This window comes from Myotis nattereri (genome assembly GCF_964212035.1).
Source record: "Myotis nattereri genome assembly, chromosome: 1".
NCBI lineage: Eukaryota > Metazoa > Chordata > Mammalia > Chiroptera > Vespertilionidae > Myotis > Myotis nattereri.
The window spans coordinates 204,349,974-204,358,143 of NC_138075.1; positions in this window are offsets into that span (position 1 = coordinate 204,349,974).

Genomic DNA, 8,170 nt, shown 5'->3' on the forward strand with positions numbered 1-8,170 from the left:
TATTTACACATCAGTTGAATTTCCTGGAAAATGAACTATATTAAAATTGTATATCTCATTGTGGTTTTAATTTGCATCTCGCTGATGTTTAGTGACATTGAGCAGTTTTTCCTATTGGCCATCTGTACACCCTCTTTGGAGAAGTGTCTATTCAGGTCCTTTGTCCATTTTTTTAAAAATATATTTTATTAAGTTTTTACAGAGAGGAAGGCAGAGGGATAGAGAGTTAGAAATATCGATGAGAGAGAAACATCGATCAGCTGTCTCCTGCGCACCCCCTACTGGGGATGTGCTTGCAACCAAGGTACATGCCCTTGACCGGAATCGAACCTGGGACCCTTCAGTCCTCAGGCTGACGCTCTATCCACTGAGCCAAGCCAGTTAGAGCCCTTTGACCATTTTTTAATTGGGTTGTTTGTCTTCCTGGTGTTAAGTTGTATAAGTTCTTTATATATTTTGGAAATTAACCCCTTATCAGATATACACTTGAAACCTGTATGGTTTTGTGAAAATAAAGTAAAACTGTATAAAAAGTAACTTGTATTCATATGTCAGATAGCGCTCATCTCAAGGATAAGAGAATATGCAATGTGCACAGACTACATCTACATTTGTTGTGCAGGAGGCTCCTATACATGGCAAGGCATCTAGAATCCCTGGATCCAGCTTCATTAGATGATAATAGAGACCCCTACCCAAAAGTTTAACAACCAAAAAACACCCTCTCACAATTTCCAGAATGCTCTTAGGGGCATACTTCCCATCCTAAGAACAACTAAACTAATTTCTGTTCCCTTTCTTTCCAGCCCGCACTAGCCTTAGGGGGATTTGGAAAATAGACTCAGTAGGGACTGAATCCTAACTGAGGCCACTCTAAAATTTTCAGATACCTCCATTCCCAGTAAGTTTCATTAAACAGGAGGCCTGATGTTGTGGCTGCTACCCATATTCCATCTGTGGGCATACATATCACCTTTATTCCTTCCACAAGACACATCTCATTCATTTTCCAACTGTTCATTCAGCCTATTTGATTGAGCACATGTCCTGTTAAGCAGCAGAGATTCAAAACTCATTAAGCTCCTGCCCTCAAATACTCGCAGTATAGTTTGACAAGCTATAATAGAGGTGAATGAAGTATAGAGGGATATGGAGGTAAGTAGAAGTGCTACTTAGGCTCAGACATAAAAATTAGAGAGAGAGATTCCATGAAAAAAGTAATAACTGCTGCTATTATAATTCCTAAGAATGTTGAAGAAAATACTTTATCCAATAAAGTCAAACAGAAATCAAGATTTTGCTTGCACATTTAAAGAAGAACAACTTACTCCTTTTCTGAGTTTCATCCTCAGTAGAAGGAAAACTGGACAGTAGTCCATTCATTCAAAAACATGGTTTCAGAATACCTATAAATACAGGTTTATTGAACTCCTGTAAGTACTTAAAAATATCATATAATAAATATGTCTCTATTATCATTACTTTTTCCCAAAGTAGGCTGTAGGTTAGAAAAGCTACCCAAGTATTCCTTCTCAAGAATTCTTAATATTCTGAAGATGCTGCATGGTTTCCCATCCCTTTCCTTATAAAAAGGATAAATATTTTTACAGCTACAGTTCAGAGCATGCATATCCAAAAGTATGATTTGTCCAAAGCATGTTTTTACCATTTCTAATGACTGTCTACTTAGTTTACAAATAAAACAAAGAAGAGGGCAAATAAAAAGCCAGTGGTGGTCACTTACTGTCCAATAAATAGGATTAGTTCTTTAAATAAAAATGATTCTGTAAAAAATGTTTTTGCTATTTTACAAATCCATATATATAAAAGCCTAAGCAACCGTCTGACCGTTCGACCATTTGACCGGTAGCTATGACGCACACTGACTACCAGGGGGCATGGAACCATGGAACAGACTGATGAATCTCAGCGGGAAGGGGGTAGGGGGAAGGGGAGGGTGGGAAAAATTAACCAAAGATCTTATATGCATACTAGAGGCCCAGTGCATGGATTCGTGCACCAGTGGGGTCCCTCGGCCTGGCCTGCGGGGATTGGGCCGAAACTGGCAATCCGACATCCCCTGAGGAGTCCTGGATTGCGAGAGGGCGCAAGCCAAGCCAAGGGACCCCACTGGTGCATGAATCTGTGCACCATCCTGCACTAGGCCTCTAGTGTTATCATAAGAGCAACATGAAACTGAGAGGTTGCCTTTCATACTGGAAAGATATAAAGCATATTCCAATTTCATAGCCTATGTAGAGAATTTAGACTGCTGCTTTGAATATTCTTGCATATTCATCTTATTTCTAAATTACATTTTTCTTAATTTTTCAGAAATCAAAATTTGTAATTTTAAATTATGAAGTCTAATTTTAGATAAGAACTTAGATAGTTAGAAAGTGAAATTTGGGGTGAGAAATTCACTTTAGCCTGTATTGGTATACTTCCTAAATTGAATGCTTCCTAAAGAGTAAATACAGGCATGTCTTATTTTGTCACACCTCACTTTATTGTACTTCACAGATGTCACATTGTTTTACAATTGAAGGTAAGACCCTCTACCAGCAAGAAGATTATGATTCACTTTATTGAGATACTCACTTTATTGTGGTGGTTTGGAACTGAACCTTCAATATCTCCTGTAATAATGATAAAAATAATATTTATTTTTTGTGCCAAAAAATGCTCCCTATGTTACTTCTTTTCATCCTTAAAATGGATGAAGTGTGTGATGTTTTCCCATTTTACATATGAAAAAACTGAGTTTCAGAGACACTAAATACCTTACTCAAAATCATTAACGCAGCGTGGGGATACAAATGCAAATCTGGCTGAATCCGGCATTCTGGGTTATAGACACCCTGGTATCAGAACTGAACGGCCAGCTCACTGATGCTCCTTTTTCTCACATTTCTGCATCTCCAAAAAACGCAAACGGCTCCTTATCCTTAATGCTTCCTTATTCTATGACCTGTGCTCCCCATAATCTCTGTGCATTAAAAAGTTTTCACCCAAAAAGCTCTCAAACACTGTTTGGAAGCATCATGTAGGAAAAAAAGGAAATTATTGAGAAGGGAGCTGGAAAATTCACTTGATATTGGTAGATCTTCCATGGAGTAGATGTCAAAATGTCGTGATTTTTATGAAACCAGAAATAAATACTGCACAATGACAAATGTTTCATAGCTTATGTAGCTGGTTTCATAAACCATCATCTCCCAACAACTAGAGTTGTTCTTCCATTGCTGGGACATGTGTAACTAAAAAACCTGAAAACAAAGATTGCATAAACCCATAATTTACAAGCCCAATGGTGAGGATGACCCATGGGTGATGCTCATGAAATGTCAGAACTAGAAAGAAACGGAGAGATAAAATTGAGTTTCATTGGTGGCATGGATGGATAGTTAGGGACATCACCCCAAGATTGGCTTCCAGTGGTGACATCGGTCCGTTTCTCTGTTCCATGCTACCAAGTCTCCATAATGCCTAAGAGATCACATTCACCCTCTTGGGTAAAGCTTTAAGTTCAATTGTTCATTGCTGAGCTCTGGACATTGTTGACCATACAGCCACCTGAGGCTATACGTATTGTTATGGATCCTCTTTCCTATTAGTTTCTCCCGCTAAATGCTGGTCACCTGCTTCTCCATTATTTTCTCTCCTATTCAGCACCTGTTGGGTTCCACAGCATCTGTGTTTACAAATTTACCTCGGCATTTATCTCCCTCCCCTCTCAAATGTCAATGCAAAGCTTTTATTCGTGCTTTTATTTGAAACAAGAATGAAAGTGGAGGCCAGTCAGTGAAAGAAAAATACCACATGATCTCACTCATTTGTGGAATATAAAGAACATTATAAACTGATGAACAAAAATACATACAGAGGCAGAGAAGCATCGAACAGACTGTCAAACTACAGCGGGAAGGCTGAGGAGGGTTGGGGTGGGGAGGTAAGAGATCAACGAAAGGACTTGTATGTGTGCATATAAGCATAACCAATGGACACAAGACACTGGGGTGGGGGTGGGGGGAGGATCTAAGGTGGGGAGTGGGGGCAGCGTAGGGGAGGCCAGGGGAAGGTCAATGGGGAAAAAAGGAGACATATGTACTACTATTTGCAATACTTTAAACAATAAAATAAAGTTTTTAAAAAAAGAAAGTGGAGTCTGATAGAGGCCAGGGAAAGGTAAAGGCCAAAGAATATCTTCATTCAAACAGGCCCTCCAAAGCTGTAAAACATCACCCTCGGAGGAACCCAGCAGAGCCGAGCCTGACACCCTGAGAGAAATATTCCCATGTCATTCACTTTACAATTACCATCTCCATCTACGTAAATCCAAGCCCCAAGTTTTGTTTGTTTGTTTTTTCAATTACAATTTACTTTCAATATTATTTTGTGTTGGTTTTAGGAGTTCAGCTTAGTGTTTCCTGTGGGTTCTCAACCTTCCTAATGCTGCGACCCTTCAATACAGTTCCTCATGTTGTGGTGACCCCCAACCATAACATTATTTTCGTTGCTACTTCATAACTGTAATTTTGCTACTGTTATGGATCGTATTGTAAATATCTGATATGCTATATGTGTTTTCCGGTGGTCGCGACCCACAGGTTGAGAACCGCTGGGTTAGACACTCATATACTTCACAAAGTGATCCCCCTGATATTTCCAGGACCCACCTGGCACCATACTTGGTTATTACAACATTATTGACTATTTTCCCTCTGCTGTATTTTACATCCCGGGACTATTCTGTAACTGCCGATCTGTACCTCGTAAGTGCCCTACAATGCACAGCTGCTTCGGGGAGCAGCAAGCGTCTTAACACATACGTTGCAGATCACAAGCAAAGCCAACTTGTAAGTAGCAAGAATCACTCTGTTCTAGGATCGTTTTCACTGTATTTCCTCATATTTCACTGATTATAACTTTCCTAAGGAAAAGACATTAAACAAAAATAAAATTAGGGGCGTGTTTTTACCAAGCTTTCTTTTGTTTGTTGATTTTAGAGGAAGGAAGAGAAAGAGAGAAACATTGATTTGTTGTTCCACTTATTCAGGCATTCATTGGTTGATTCTTGTTTGTGCCCAACTGGGAATCCGACCCGTAACCTTGATGTTTCTGTACTGGGCTCTAACCAACTGAGCTACCCAGCTGGGGGGAGGCGGGGGGTTGTTGTAAACCATCCCCCCTTTAAGTGGGGAAGCAAAAAACAAAAGACAGTTTGTTGTAGTGAAGGAAAAAGGACTATCACTAAGGACTCGCATTTATATTATAAGAACGTTAAATAACAAATACTGAGATCCTTGTCTTGTGCTTATTCACATGTAGCACCATTTCCCACACATTCTGGAAAGGTGACATGTATAGTAGCTTCTGAGAGAACAGAAACATTTTATAATGTTGGTTTTACCAAACCAGTTCATAATAAACATCACAAATCATGTAACTAAAGAGATCAACATGGGATCTGGATTCCTTTTTAAATTTTTCACTTTTGCTTGGCTGTTTTGTGCGTGCCCTTCCTGGGAGGGTTATCCATGAGGTTCTAGTCAGGAAATCAGGAACATTGCTGGGTTTTTCAGAGAGGAAACTTAATTGAGGGAATTGGTTACACAGGTGTTAAACGAGCTAAGAGAGAAAAGTAGGGGTGATGGGGTCACTCAAAAATGAATCACTGAGTGTTCCATTTCTCTACTTTTACATAACAAAGTACCTCAAACTTTTATGGCTCACAACAACAATATTATTTTTATTGTTATCTTTCCCAATCCTGAGACTTGGGTGGGCTTGGTTAGGTGGCTCTCACTTGGGTATTCTCATGCAGATATGTCGGTGGTGGAAGCTGGAGTCACCTTGAAAGTCTACGTGCTCACATGAGTGATAGTCGATGCTAGCTGTTGGCTGGGACCTTATTAGGGGTCAACACACCCACACAGAACTTCTCCATGTGGCCTCCGTTCCTCACAATACAGCAGTCTCAGAATTCTTACCTGGTGAGTTAGGCTTCAAATGCAAGTAATCCAAGAGAAAAAGTTAGAAGACGCACCTCCCTTTATGATCTACCCAGCATCACTTAGTCTCACTTCTGCCATATTCTTTCTGTTGATTAGTCAGGAAGTTTGGTCTAGAAAGGAAAGGGACATAGGTTCCAACTCTTAGTGGTAGGAATGTCAGAGAATTTGTAGACATGTTCAAAACTTATCAGGAAGAGGAAACAACTATCATCCTTAAGTCTGGGATGATAGAAATAGGTGATGTTACAAGAACCAAGAACTGTGGAGTTGGAACCCCCCAAAGGCCACTGCTGGCAGAATAGAGGAGGCTGTGCTGGAATCACTCAGAGAGGTGAAATGAGAGTCCAGGTCTTGCCAACCCAAGCCCAGTGAGCCCACAAAAAACAGTACTAACTCTTCCACCACACACATTGCTCTTGTTGTCTGCATCTTATATAAATACTAGAGGCCCAGTGCACAAATTCATGCACCAATGGGGTCCCTCGGCCTGGCCTGCAGGATTTGGCCGAAACCAGCTCTCCAACATCCCCTGAGGGGTCCCGGCTTGCAAGAGGGTGCAGGCCAGGCCAAAGGACCCCACCGATGCATGATCAGGGCCAAGGAGGGACACGGGAGGTTGGCCAGCCGGGGAGGGATTGCAAGAGGACTCCAGGGTGTGTCCAGCCTGTCTTGCTCAGTCCCAGTCCCAACTGGCCAGACCCCAGCAGCAAGCTAACCTGCCGGTCGCAGCATCAACCCCCTGGTGATCAGTGCACGTCATAGCAACTGGTCGACCTGTTGACTGTCTGCCCCCTGGTGGTCAGTGCACATCATAGCGAATGGTTGAGCATCCTTAGCATATCATTAGCATATTATGCTTTGATTGGTTGAATGAACAACCAGATGACCGGACACTTAGCATATTAAGCTTTTATTATATAGAATACCTGATTTCACAATGTACCAAGTAGCACTAGTTAACAGACAAGTATTTAATTTCTGTGTTTTGTTATGACAGTATTTGTCAATGAACAATAGTGGCTACTTTTTAGAAACTAAGTCTTTAAGATTTTGATATATAACAGTCTCTAGGATAAGTAAGATCATTAAAAAATTAAGTGTGCCAAATAAAATAACCTAAAAGACATAAAAATCAAATGCAAATTGTGGTCTTGACTTAGACAAACCAACTGTAAAGGACATTTTCTAGGCAATTGTGGAAATTTGCATATGATCTGGGTATTAGGTGATATAAAAATTTACCAAATAGGAAAGATGAGGATCATTGATTAAGAAAAGAAGCTTATAAAACAGGATGCACAATATTACTATGTACTAAGGTATTAATGGTTGTGACCCTCGAGAGAGTAGGAATGTGATGTTTGTTTTTTAATTTTACTATATTATATGTGTTATAATTTTCTACAATGCATGTGTATTATTTCTATAGCTATAAAAAAACTTATTTTAATACAGAGGTTTTTTAAAAATGATGACATATAGGTGGACTCACAATCAGATTTGCAATTTCAGAAATGCAATGTCAGGCTGAGAAACAAATTCATTTTAATGAACCCTGAAGACAGAGGTATGCCCCCCTGTAGGAATCAACATACTTTCTCATAGATCTAAGCAGATATTCGTAATTCTGAACAAAGCACAAAGAAAAGGAAATTAAAGAGTCTTTCTTTAAACTAACTTCTTCTTTCTGATCTCAGCCCATGAAAAGTTTCAAGTCTTTGCATCCTAAATTACACATGATGCTGCCCATAATTCTATCATTGACATTCTTCTTTTTCTTTCACATTATATATTCCTATAAAACAGAACACCATCTATAATGTGACTCCCAAATGTATTTCATTCCTGATAGTTTCATTCCTGATAGCTCCCCTAAGCATGGATATGATTGCCTGCTAAACATTTCCATTTGAATATTCATGAGGACCTAGTATTCACTATATCCAACATTAAACTTATCATATTTATTCTTGTAAAACATATTATTATTACATATTTTTATTTTATTAATGATATCCAAATCAGACACATGATGGCCATCCTAAAGACCCCTCTTTATCTTACCACCCATACACATATCTAGTCACTCACAGAGGTCCTGATGATCTATTTATGCAGAAAATCTATGTAGCAACTAAGACTAATAAGTGGGC